Genomic DNA, 14,772 nt, shown 5'->3' with positions numbered 1-14,772 from the left:
AGTGAATTAATAACTCGGCCAAGTATCGGCCACAAGTCAATGGAGTTAGTCTTGAAAATCTGAGTCCCATCAATGTTAACTTGAATTTTGATTATAGTTGATTCCTTATTTATCATGCCTTTTTTTAACTTCCCCAATAGACTCTTCTTTAACGAAAAATGATGAAAATTCCTACTCCGGATCGGAGTATTAGTTGTTTTCAGAATAGTCGTTGGATATGTTGGTATATCATGTCCTAACCTTTTAATTAGTTTTGCTACTTCTCCAAGGCCTGTAAGAGAAAGTTTTTTTCTTGCGTATAGCAGTGCCAGTTCTTTCACAATGTCATCCTTGCTTGATAGAGGACATTGTTCCATGACATTATTAGAGTTTGCAATATGTGTTACACAAGAAATCCCGGAAGTATCATCAATACTTGGTGTAACAATGAGGATACCATCGTTGGAGGTATTATGTACTTCTCTATCCCTAATATGAAATATATATTTTAAAATTACACAATCAACGATAAAAGAATCTTGACTTTCTAATATTGGTTTACTGTTGGCTAATCAAAATCGAACAACAGTCCAAAATTCGAAATTGCATGGACATCGGTTTAGTATGAAAAATGTACATCGTTTAAACTCGAATTTCTGCTGTTGGTTTAGTGTTGGCTAACCAATATCGAACAGGAACAAAAATTCGAAATTGTATCGACAGTGGGTTATTGTCGGGAAACATACATAGCTCAAACTTGACTTTCCAATACTGGTCTACGATTGGCTGACCAATATCGAACAACAGCAACAATTCGAAATTGCACCGACACGGTTATAAGAGTTTACAAGATGTCAGAGTTTAAATATGTAAGAAAGATAGAAAATGTATCTCTATATTATGTTTTGATGTGTATCCATTACCTTGCCACTGGAATCTCTTGTGGTTCTGGAAACGGGATGGGTTGTAAACGGGCTGGTACAGTTGGCCTCGGTTGTTTTGTCCATTCACATAACTCTGACAGTTCACGATCAACAGTACGTTTTTTGGCAAATCTTGACAGTTTCTTCATGACGAAGGAGAAATGTAGGCAGGGCAATTATTACACAATCCCTATTTGCCGAACAAAAACAAAACCTTGTATCATCAAGTAAATGAGATTCTTAGATCCAATCGACCTGGCTTGTTTGCTAGATTACACTAATACTTCGATGACACTCTAGCAGTCGAACGTTGGCAGAAGGTTTGTTTGCCAGTAAAACGCTTGTTTTTTTTTTCGCATGGATTTCTAAGCTTGGCCCTTTGCTATAATAGTTTCGGAATTTGATTACTGATTTATACACGGGTGTTCAACATTGGTTGATTATTGGCTAAACGAGTTTAAACAACAACCAAAATTCGTATCGCATCGACATTGGGTTAGTATCGTGGTATACAGATCGTACAATCTTGTTGGTTCAATATCGGATTACTATTGGCTAATCGATATCGAACAGGAGCAAAGATTTGAAATTGTACCAGCATTGGATTAGTATAGGGATATAAATATATCGTTTAAACTTGAGTTTCTAACTATGGGGTACTAGTGGCATTTTGATATCGGAACAACAGCCAAAATTTCGAAATTGTACCAACATTGGATTAGTATAGGGATATATGAATCGTTTAAACTACGGTTTCTGACTTTGTGGTACTAGTGGCATTTCGATATCGAACAGCAGCAAAAATTGGAAATTGTACCAGCATTGGATTAGTATATGGATATATATATCGTTTAAACTCGAGTTTCTAACTATGGGGTACTAGTGGCATTTTGATATCGAACAGCAGCAAAACTTCAAAATTGTACCAACATTGGATTAGTATACGGATATATGTATAGTTTAAGCTTCGGTTTCTGACTTTGGGGTACAAGTGGCATTTCGATATCGAACAGCAGCAAAAATTGGAAATTGTACCAGCATTGGATTAGTATATGGATGTATATATCGTTTAAACTCGAGTTTCTAACTATGGGGTACTAGTGGCATTTTGATATCGAACAGCAGCAAAACTTCAAAATTGTACCAACATTGGATTAGTATACGGATATATGTATAGTTTAAGCTTCGGTTTCTGACTTTGGGGTACAAGTGGCATTTCGATATCGAACAGCAGCAAAAATTGGAAATTGTACCAGCATTGGATTAGTATATGGATGTATATATCGTTTAAACTTGAATTTCTAACTATGGGGTACTAGTGGCATTTTGATATCGGAACAACAGCAAAAATTTCGAAATTGTACCAACATTGGATTAGTATAGGGATATATGAATCGTTTAAACTTCGGTTTCTGACTTTGTGGTACTAGTGGCATTTCGATATCGAACAGCAGCAAAAATTGGAAATTGTACCAGCATTAGATTAGTATATGGATATATATATCGTTTAAACTTGAATTTCTAACTATGGGTTACTAGTGGCATTTTGATATCGAACAGCAGCAAAACTTCAAAATTGTACCAACATTGGATTAGTATATGGATATATGTATCGTTTAAGCTTCGGTTTCTGACTTTGGGGTACTAGTGGCATTTCGATATCAAACAGCAGCAAAAATTTTATATTGTACCAACATTGGATTAGTATATGGATATATATATCGTTTAAACTTGAGTTTCTAACTATGGGGTACTAGTGGCATTTTGATATCAAACAGCAGCAAAACTTCAAAATTGTACCAACATTGGAATAGTATATGGATATATGTATCGTTTAAGCTGCGGTTTCTGACTTTGGGGTACTAGTGGCATTTCGATATAAAACAGTAGCAAAAATTTGATATTGTACCAACATTGGATTTGTACATGGATATATATATCGTTTAAAATTGGGTTTCTGACTTTGGGGTACTATTGGCATTTCGATATCGAACAAAAGCAAAATTTTGAAATTGTACCAACATTGGATTAGTATATGGATATATATATCGTTTAAACTTGAATTTCTGACTTTGGGGCACCATTGGTATTTCGATATCGAACAGCATCAAAAATTCGAAATTGTATTGACATTGGATAAATATTGGGATATATACATCGTTGAAATTTGGGTTTCGGACATTGGATTATTATTGGCTAGTCGATATCAAACAACAGCAAAGGTTCGAAATTGTATCTACATTGGTTTAGTAGCGGGATACATGCATCGTTAAAACTCAACTTTCTAAGAATGGCCCAGGATGGAATTGAGTTGGTTTTTGAAAAACCACATTCCAATATATTGCCAACCATGGACCAATCTCATGTAACTTATAACGCATTTACGATGTGAACCGACCTAAAATCAACATCGGATTAAGAATGGTCAGTATTGTTTCCTACCCGGGTTCCTTTTGGAGCTACCTGCTTTCCATTTATAACTATTCCTACGACCCAACGATTAGGTAGGGAAGCAGACGTGGGACAAAAAGCCGTATACGTGGTGAAGAAAAAGATGTATTTTGACGACTATTTGGGATCAGCCGGATCCGTCGCCGATGCAGTAGATGAGGCTATCATCTTAAGGAAGGCTTTAGCAGCAGCCATATGCATTTTCAAGTTTTGATTTATAACTCAACCGAGTTCGTTCGAGCGATGCAAGGCGAGCAGAGGACTCCAGAAGGAGCACCAGATCTTCTCCTAACAGATGTTGGAAGTAAGAAGATACTCGGTGTGTCGTATGGAATGTTCATAATGACACTTTGAGATTCCGAGTTAGCAACATGGAGGACGAAGAATTTACTCGTGTAAGTCTTATCAGCAAGGTTGCATCCGTCTTCGACCCACTAAGGATTGCTGCCCCACTCATCGTAAAGGCAAAGATCCGGCTTCGAGAACTTGGTCTTATCCTGCGGATGAAATTGATCGTGAATAGTGGGAGTCTTGGTTTGGGATGATGCGGGAGCTCACTAATGTTTCTATTGCCCGTTGCTTATTTCCTGAGTAATCCGAAATAAACAGATCCTAGTTGCATGTGTTCGGTGATGCGTCTGAAAAAGCGTATACTGCGGTTGTGTATCTACGCCATACGTATCGTTCCGGACATGTCCGAATCCAGATCGTAAAGGACAGCAGTAAATTAGCAACTAAGAAGACTTTGTTAGTGCCAAGACTAGAGCTGAATGCGGCTCTGCTCAGTTCCCGTGTTGCCGCGGCCACCCAGAGCTGCCTTAATTATCCTATTCAGCAACGGTTCTTCTGGACAGACAGCAGGACGGCGCGCAACTGGATCAGGGCCACGGAATCCTTCTACCAGGTCTTTGTCTCCAACAGGATCGGCGGAATTCAAACCTTGACTGAAACGGAAGAATGTCGATTCGTTCCTGGACGACTCAATCCCGCTGATGCTGCCACACGGTCTAAAACTCTTGCTAAATAGATCGGAATTTCTCCTAAAATCTGATTCAGAGTGGCCTTAAGATTTACCGTGGATGGCTGTCACAGCAGAGCTGAAACGCACTAAGCAGTACCATATCCGGGCTGCTGCAGATCCCTTCGACTGATTAGAATTTAAATTATATCAATCTAACCTCTTCTCTTTCTTAAAACTTGAAGGCAGGGGCTTGGTGCTTGTTAGACGGTGCCAGACGGAAGCTTTCTTTGACGACATACAGCATCTTCAACGAGGGAAGGCTCTTCCTTCTTCTTCACATCTGCTAGCCCTCAGCCCAACCATTGGAGAAGACGGTTTGCTGCGTCTAGCTAGATGGATCGGGCGTTCCAAGTTGCCGTACGACAACCTCCTCTACTGCCTGGAAAATATCCGTTGACCGAGAGGCTCGTCCAGGTTCTGCATGAAGAAATGCATTACGCCGGAACCGACTACTTATTTGCCAAACTCTGTCAACATTTTTTGATTAATTGGGGGGAGGGAAGTAGCAAAGAGAACCCACCAACTCTGCCAGGTTTGTCTTTGGGAGAGAGCTGCTTCCACTGGCCAGATGATGGGCGATTTACCAGCGGTCCGTCTCAATTCGTACTCCCCTCCTTTCTCGCATGTAGCCATCGATTATTTCGGGCCTTTGGGTTTTTGGGTGGCCTTTCCGTTTTATGGGTTCACTTAATGGACGATTTTCGGAACCATTTTGTAAGACCAGACTAAGACATGGTCTATTTAACCAAGCAGGCAGTGTTATTTTAGCAGCAGTTTGTTAATACGGGTTACTTCTTTATTAACAGCACCTACATGGCTACACCGTTCACTCACACTATGAGTAACATGTATAAACAAAAACTAGGTACATACTTACCCTCCTATACAGTCGCAATGTGTTGAAATAATACTGCCTGCTTGGGTAAATCAACCATGATCTTAGTCAGGGTAGAAAAAATGCCATGGAATGAAGAATTTTTGCAACACACATGCCATTTGTGTTGTCCAATTTCAAACACTTGAAATCTAAATATAATCCATAGTACCATTTTCAACTAATTGCTTTAAACATTACACATTCTGGCAAAAGCCAAACATCAATTAGTGGTGGTTTTAGTGAAATAATAGGAAAAATAAGAAGATTACCAATATTGTTTTTGTTGTAACCACTATAAACAACAGCAGACGACATCTACAAAACGTAAAATTAAAATTACTTCAAAAACACTTACGGTAAGAAATTTGTATTCTAAATTTAACCTGAATAATCTAGTTAATTACCTTGTGTCAAACAATTTTCTATCACTAACCACTTTAGAAATTATTCATCTAGAAAAAAAAATCCCATAAGAGACCCTGTTAAAAAAGGGTGTGGTTTTCCTAAGATGGCGGATAGAGACATTGCCGGACTACAGCAATCCTGCTATCCGCATTCTGCAAGAGGTTTATGACGCTGAGTCCCGAAGGGTTGTCGACCTAAATTTTTCTATCACCTAACCGACTTTAATTATATTTCAACAGATGTTTGATTAATGTATCATTGAATGTAGCTCAGTGGTAAAGTATTGGATTGCGAATCAAAACATCTTGAGTTCGATTCCCGTGGCATACAGTCTTTTTTTCATTCCGTACCTAAAATACCCCACATATTTAGGGTTAATAACCCCCAAAATTTCGTAATGCGATACGATACTTAAAAATTTGAAATGATATAATAAAGGTATCAATAGTTTATTAACAAACTAGTAAGTTAAAAACCATAAATGTAAACATAAATAATAATAAATAAATAAACATGAAAAACAAACAAATGAAGGCGGCAGCCCGACTACTCCACACACGCCACAGGCCACACACCACAAGCAGAAAGGGTGGAGGGGCTATAGAGTGAGGAGAGGGAGAGAGCCAATAAGAGGGACGGAATAGTCCTTCTGGGATGTAGCGGTGACGGTCTCAATCCTTCGAGACCGTCTCGCGGAGACCAAGTTGGGCTAAGACGGTGCAATCGGTGCAGCACCGATTCTAACAACGACGGTTAACCACCGAAATAAACGAGCTGAAAATGTGGCTAACTCAGTGGCCAAAAGAGCCACGCTGCGAATGTATTAAACAAGAACGAGGTTACAAATACAAAAAAAGGGAACGACAGGTTGCGACTGCAGCCACGACGAAATCGAATCAGAGTGACCTCATTGCTGCATCTCCCTCCGTCTTCGACTACGGCGGAAAAGCAGAAAAAGGGTAAAACAAAAGAAGAGCGCTAACGCGAACAATAAACTTTAGGTGTAAATGGGGTGGCGGAAGTGTAAGGGAGGGTAACCTATAGCAAAAACAAAGGGTATTAGTTTGGCCAAGGTCAGACAAGTTCAGACTTGTCTGCCCCTCAGCAATGACACGAACACACACACACACACACACACGTACATACAGAAATACAAAACAAACAATTAATTTTACATTTATCCCTGAGTGTAAATATTGAAATACTTTAGTATTTTAATATTACCGAAGGTATTACCGGATTTATGCCCGAAAATTTACAATACGGGCACGAAAAAAAAGCATACATGAGGGAAAAAAAAAGAGGAGGAAATATAAGGGGAAGGCAAGGGGGAGGAACAAGGGGGAGGAACGAGGAGGGAAAGGAGCTGCAACCAGACCAAAACCGGGTTCCGGAGAAATTCGGCGGAAAAAAGGCGGCAAAATTCATAAGAACCGTTTATAAAATTCCAGGAAACGGGCCTTTTTCCGCTGAAAATTCAGCGGCTCGTCGGCATGTTTGACCGTGAATAACTTTTTTACGTGAACTCGGATCGCCCTACGAATGGGAAAATGACATATTAAGCCGGGCAGGAGCAGCTGGACCGAGAAATCCGCGTGAAAATCGGACATGCCGAAACCGGCCGAGTTAGCTACCGGAAGGAGCGGTCGCACGGCTCCTCATCGGGTACCGCTGGATAGAACGTAGCCACGCGATCGCAGCTGTCGTAAAATTTTCGCGATCCGAATACTGCGCATCCATGGTCAGCGTAAAGTACATCTTCAAGTACGTCTACAAAGGGTACGATTGCCTGAAAATGGATCAAAAAGTGGGAACATATCATCTGGCAGAAGGCGAAGAACCAAGGGTGGAGTGGGACGAAATCACGTGCCATCTTGATGCACGTTACGTCAGCGCGCCGGAAGCCTGTTGGCGAATCTTCAAGTTTCCCCTTTCCGACCATTCGCATGCCATCTATCGCCTGGCCGTCCATTTGCCCCTAGAGCAGCCCGTCTTTTTCCAACCGGGAAACGAAATGCAAGCCGCCATCAATGCCGCTTCGAGAGACACCAACTGCTTTCTTTAAGTTGAATCGCGTCGACGAGAGCGCACGGCAATATTTCTACAGAGAAATACCTCACCACTACGTTTTCATCAAGAAAACCAATTCGTGGAAGCCTCGCGTGAAACGGGCCAAGATCATCGGTCGTCTATACACGGTTGGCGTTCGACAGGTGGAACGGCATTGCCTTCGTTTGCTTCTCATCAACGTTAAAGGGCCAACAAGCTTTGAAGATTTGCGAACAGTCGACCAGATTGTCCATCCCACTTTCAAAGCGGCAGCAATAGCACTGAATTTGCTGGAAGACGACACTGTTTGGGCTAGAGCCATGCAAGAAGCGGCAGCATTCCAAATGCCTCTTCAGCTGAGGCAGCTTTTTGTCGACATTTGCCTGTTCTGCAATCCCTCCGACGCTCTGCATCTATTTGAAATCAACCTGAACCATCTGATGGAAGACTACATTAGAAGCAGACACGAAGTCAACGTGGCCAAGAACTTGACGTTGAAATGGATTCAGGACAAGCTACGTCTCCACAATCAGACGATGGAAGATCTCTCCTTGCCTGTCCCGGATTTCCATCTGATTAACCAACTGGTCGAAGCTCAGATGGAAGAGAACAACGAAAACAGTCAAAGAGAAAAGAGACTGATGGGCGAAATGATGTTGGCGCAACTCAACGACGGGCAACGCGCGGCCTTTGATCAAGTCATGACTGCTGTCAACGATGTCAACAACTCACATCCGAGGCAGTATTTCCTGGACGGCTTTGGAGGAACGGGAAAGACCTTTCTCTACAACACCCTCATCACCGTCCTCCAAGGCCAAGGGAGACAAGTCATCGCATGCAATAACCAACTGTAATGTACCGTTTTTTTGCTTCCTTTTACTAAAGCCACCAATTCATTGTCTTTTTATCAGCTCCATTGACTGCATTCCAACAAATTTCAGAGGTCGTTCCCTTTTGCATCCCTCAAATAACCACACATTCTTTGTTTTTTTACAGCTTCATTGACTGCATTCCAATTAATTTCAGAAACCATTGCCTTTTGCACCCCTCAAACAACCACCACTGCATTTTGTTCTCATCTGCTCCCCTGACTGCGTTCCAACACCTTAGAGAGACCGTTCCCTTTTGCATTCCTCAAACAAGCCCCCATTCATTTTGTTTTCACCAGCTCCATTGTCTGTGTTCCAACAATCTTCAGAGACCGTTCCCTTTTGCATCCCTCAAACAGCCACCAATTCATTGTGTTGTTCACACATTCCTTGACTGCATTCCAACACCTTTGAGGGACCGTTCCCTTTTGTATCACTTAACAATCACACATTCATTGTATTCTGATTAGCCATTCTTTATGTTCTCAACAGCTTCATTGACTGTATTCCATCACCTTTGAGAAACCGTTGCCTTTTGCATCCCTCAAAAAAGCCCCAATTCATTTTGTTTTCACCAGCTACCTTGACTGTGTTCCAAAAATCTTCATAGACCGTTCCCTTTTGCATCCCACAAACAACTACCTATTCTTTGAGTTTTCAAAAGCCCCATTGACTGTGTTCCAACATACTTGAGAGACCGTTCCCTTTTTTAGCCCTCAAACAACCACCAGGTCTAAGTCCTCAACTGCTCAATTGACTGCGTTCCAACACCATTGAGAGACTGTTCCCTTTTGTATCCCTCAAACAACAACCAATGCCTTGGGTTGTCACCAGCCCCATTGTCTGCGTTCCAGCACTTTTTAGGGACCGTTCCCTTTTGCATCCCTCAAACTAGCCCCAATTTATTGTGTTTTCAATAGCTCCATTGAGTGCTTTCCAACACTCTTAAGAGACCGTTCCCTTTTGCACCCTTTCAAACAACCACCACTTTATTTTGTTCTCAACAGCTCCTCTGACTGCGTTCCAACACTTTTCAGAGACCGTTGCCTTTTGCACCCCTCCAACAATCACCACTGCATTTTTGTTCCCAACAGCTCCACTGATTGCGTTCCAACATTTTTAAGAGACCGTTCCCTTTTGTACCCCTCAAACAAACACATAATCTTTGTTTTCTTAACATCTCCATTAACTGCATTCCAACACATTTCAGAGATCATTGCCTTTTGCACCCCTCAAACAATCACCACTGCAATTTTGTTCCCAACAGCTCCACTGACTGCGTTCCAACACTTTTAAGAGACCGTTCCCTTTTGCACCCCTCAAACAACCACATAATCTTTGTTTTCTTAACATCTCCCTTGACAGCATTCCAACAAATTTCAGAGACCGTTGCCTTTTGCATCCCTCAAACAACCAGCACTGCAATTTTGTTCCCAACAGCTCCACTGACTGCGTTCCAACACTTTAAGAGACCGTTCCCTTTTGCAGCCCTCAAACAACCACTATTAATTTGGGTTCTGGACAGCTCCTTTGACTGTGTTCCAACAAAATTAAGAGAACGTTCCCTTTAGCATCCCACAAACAGCCACCTATTCTTTGTGTTTTCAACAGCTGCTTTGGCTGCGTTTCAACACTTTTTAGAGACCGCTCCCTTTTGCATCACTCAAACAACCACAATTGCTTACTGTTCTCAACAGTTCCACTGACTTTGTTCCAATACTTTGAAGAGACCGTTCCCTTTTGCACCCCTCAAACAACCATCACTGCAATTTTGTTCTCAACAGCTCCACTGACTGCGTTCCAACACTTTTAAGAGACCGTTCCTTTTCCCACCCCCCAAACAACCACATAATCTTTGTTTTCTTAATATCTCCATTGACTGCATTCCAACAAATTTCACAGTCCGTTCCCTTTTGCACCCCTAAAACAGCCACTATTAATTTGTGTTATGGACAGCTCCTTTGATTGCGTTCCAACAAAATAAGGAGACCTTTGCCTTTTGCTTCCTTCAAACAACCAACATTACAATGTATTTCTAACAGCTCCCTTGAATGCTTTTCACCACCCTTCATAGACCGTTCCATTTTGCATCCCTCAAACAACCACCAATTCATTGTAATCGGATTAGCTCCATTGAATGCATTCCAACACCAATGAGAGACCGTTCCCTTTTGCATCCAACAAACAAGCCCCAATTAATTTTTTTTTTCACCAGCTGCATTGACTGTGTTCCAACAATCTTCAGAGACCGTTCCCTTTTGCATCCCTCAAACAACCACCAATTCATTTTGTTGTTGACAGCTTTGACTGCGTTTCACCACCCTTCAGAGACCGTTCCCTTTTGCATCCCTAAAACAAGTACCAATTCATTGTGTTTTCAACAGCTCAATTGACTGTGTTTCACCACCATTCAGAGACTGTTCCCTTTTGCATCCCTCAAACCAGACCCAATCCTTTGGGTTTTCCCCAGCTCCATTGACTGCGTCCAAGCAATCTTCAGAGACTGTTCCCTTTTGCAGCCCTCAAACAACCACTATTGCTTACTGTTCTAAACAGCTCCCCTGGCTGCGTTCCAACTCTTTTAAGAGACCGGTCCCTTTTGCAGTCATCAAACCCCAGCTATTAAAAACTGTTCTCAACAGCTCCCCTGACTGCGTTCCAATACTTTTAAGAGACTTTCCCTTTTGCATCCCTCAAACAACCACCAATTCATTGTATTCTGATTAGCTCCTTTGATTGCATTCCAACACCTTTGAGAGACCGTTCCCTTCTGTATCCCTCAAACAACCCCAATTCATTTTGTTTTCACCAGCTCCATTGACTGCGTTCCAACAATCTTCAGAGACCGTTCCCTTTTGCATCCCTCAAACAGCCACCTATTCTTTGTGTGATCAACAGCTGCATTGACTCCTTTTCAACACCCTTGAGAGACTGTTCTCTTTTTCAGCCCTTAAACAACCACTATTGCGTACTGTTCTCAACAGCTCCCCTCACTGTGTTCCAACCCTTTTAAGAAACCGTTCCCTTTTGTAGCCCTCAAACCACAGCTATTGGATACTGTTCTCAACAGCTCTCTTGACTGTGTTTCAACACTTTTAAGAGACCGTTTCCTTTTGCATCCTTCAAACAACCACACATTCATTGTGTTCTTTGCAGCCCAATTGACTGGGTTCAACACCCCTTGAGAGTCTGTGTCCTTTTGCATTCCTCAAACAACCACCAATTCCTTGGGTTCTAAACAGCCCCTTTGGCTGTGTTCCAGCACTTTTCAGAGACTGTTCCCTTTTGCATCTCTCAAACAACCACCAATTCCTTGGGTTCTCAACAGTCCCTTTTGCTGCATTTCAGTTCTTTTTAGAGATCGTTCCCTTTTGCACCCCTCAAACCACAGCTATTGGATTCTGTTTACAACAGCTCCCCTGACTGTGTTTCAACAATTTTAAGAGACCCCTCCCTTTTGCACCTCTCAAACAACCACCTTGCATTTGGTTATCAACAACTCCCCTGACTGTGTTCCAACACTTTTAATAGACCGTTCCCTTTTGCATGCCTTAAACAAAGCACCAATTCATTGTATTACTACCAGCTACATTGACTGCATTCCAACAGCTTTTAGAGACCGTTCTATTCTGCATCCCTCAAACAACTACCAATTCTATGAGTACTAACAGCTGATTAAGAGGTCGTTCCCTTTTGCATCCCTCAAACAAGTACCAATTCATTTGTTTTTTACAGCTCCATTGACTGCATTCCAACACTCTTAAGAAACCGTTCCCTTTTGCTTTCCTCCAATATCCACCATTACAGTATTCATAACAGGTACCTTGACTGTGTTTCACCACCCTTCAGAGACTGTTCCCTTTTGCATTGTTCAAACAACAACCAATTTCTTGGGTTGCTGCGTTCCAGCAGTTTTCAGAGACCGTTATTCCCTTCTTCATCCCTCAAACAACCACCAATTCATTAAGTAGTAACAACTTATTAAGAGACCGTTCCCTTTTGCATCCCTTAAAAAAGTACCAATTATTGTGTTTTCAACACCTATTCTATTCTGTTATGTATTCATAACAGCTCCATTGACTGTGTTTCACCACCCTTCAGTGACCATTCCATTTTGCATCCCTCAAACAACAACCAATTCAGTGTATTCCCACCAGCTCAATTGACTGCATTCCAACACTTTGAAGAGACCATTCCCTTTTGCATCCCTTTAACCAATCACCAATTCATTGTATTCCCACCAGCTCCATTGACTGAATCCCAACCCCTTTCAAAGACCGTTCCCTTCTGCTTCCCTCAAACAACCACCAATTCTTTGTCCTCAACAGCTCAATTGACTGTGTTCCAAAACCGCTGAGAGACCGTTCCCCTTTGTATCCCTCAAACAACAACCAATTCCTTGGGTTCTCAACAGCCCCATTGGCTGCATTCCAGCACTTTTCAGAGACTATTCCCTTTTGAATCCTTTAAACAAGCCCCAATTCATTGTGTTTTCACCATCTCCATTGACTACTTTCCAACACCTTTAATAGATTGTCTCCATTTGCGTCACTCAACCAACCACCAATTCATTGTGTTCTTGACAGCCCCTTTGACTGCATTCCACCACTTTTAAGAGACTGTTTCCTTTTGCATCCCTCAAACAACCACCCATTCATATTGTTATGACCAGCTCCTTTGACTGTGTTCCATCAATCTTCAGAGACCGTTCCCTTTTGCATCACTCAACCAACCACCAATTCATTGTGTTCTTGACAGCTCCATTGACTGCGTTCCAAAACTTTTGAGAAACCGTTCCCTTTTGCATCTCCTAAACCAAGGACCAATTCATTGCATTCCCATCAGCTCCATTGCATGCATTCCTACACCTTTCAGAGACCGTTCCCTTCTGCATCCCTCAAACAACCATCAATTCATTGAGTTCTTAGAACGAATTGAGAGACTGTTCCCTTTTTCATCCCTCAAACAAGTACCAATTCATGGTGTTTTCAACAGCTCCATTGGCTGCAATCCAACACCCCTAAGAGACCTTTCCCTTTTGCTTACCTCAAACAACCATCATTACTTTATATTCGTAACAGCTCCCTTGATTGTGTTACACAACACTTCAGAGACCGTTCCCTTTTGCATCCCTCAAAAAAGCCTCAATTCTTTTTCTTTTCTCCAGCTCCATTGACTGCATTCCAACAATTTCAGAGGACTGTTCCTTTTTGAATCCCTCAAACAAGCCCCAATTCATTGTGTTTTCAATAGCTCCATTGGCTGCTTTCCAACAAGATTTAGGGACCGTACCCTTTTGCATCCCTCAAACAACCACCTATTCTTGGTGTTTTCAACAGCAGCATTGACTGCTTTCCAACACTCTTTAGAGACCATTCCCTTTGCATCCCTTAAAACAAGCATCAATTCATGGTGTTCTCATGAGTTCCATTGACTGTTTTCCAAAACTTTTAAGAGAACGTTCCCTTTTGCAGCTCTCAATCAACCACTATTGCATACTGTTTTCAACAGCTCCACTGACTGCGTTCCAACACTTTTAAGAGTCTGTTCCTTTTTGCCCCCTTCAAACAACCACCACTGCATTTTGTTCTCAACAGCTCCACTGACTGCCCTTTTGCATCTCTCACAAAACCACCATTGCATTTTTTTCTCCAAAGCTCAATTTACTGTGTTCCACCAACCTTGAGAGACCGTTCCCTTTTGCTCCCCCTAACGAACCACCAATTCATTGTGTTTGGATAGCTCCTTTGACTGCATTACATCACCATTGAGAGACTGTGTTCTTTTGCATCCCTAAAACAACAACCTATTCTTTATGTTCTCAACAGATCAATTTACTGCATTCCAACACACCTGAGAGACCATTCCCTTTTGCATCCCTCAAACAACCTCCAATTCACTGAGTTCTTACAACTCCCTAAGTTACCGTTCCCTCTTGCATCCCTCAAACAAGCACCAATTCGTGTTTTCTTAACATTTCTATTGACTGCGTTCCAACAACCTTTAGACACCATTTCTTTTTTTCATCCCTCAAAGAACCACCATTGCATTTTTTTCTTGACAGCTCAATTGACTGCGTTCCAACACCATTAAGAGATTGGTCCCTTTTGTTCCAGTGCGCGCGCTTCCATTGGTTCGAGAGGGTTCACGTAACTTTTTCTTCCTGAAAAATGGTTGACTACCTGGAAAAAGGTCGAC

Source organism: Daphnia magna, unplaced genomic scaffold (genome assembly GCF_020631705.1).
Source record: "Daphnia magna isolate NIES unplaced genomic scaffold, ASM2063170v1.1 Dm_contigs021, whole genome shotgun sequence".
In the NCBI taxonomy this organism is placed as follows: domain Eukaryota; kingdom Metazoa; phylum Arthropoda; class Branchiopoda; order Diplostraca; family Daphniidae; genus Daphnia; species Daphnia magna.
Note: the sequence above shows the minus strand (reverse complement) of the source record.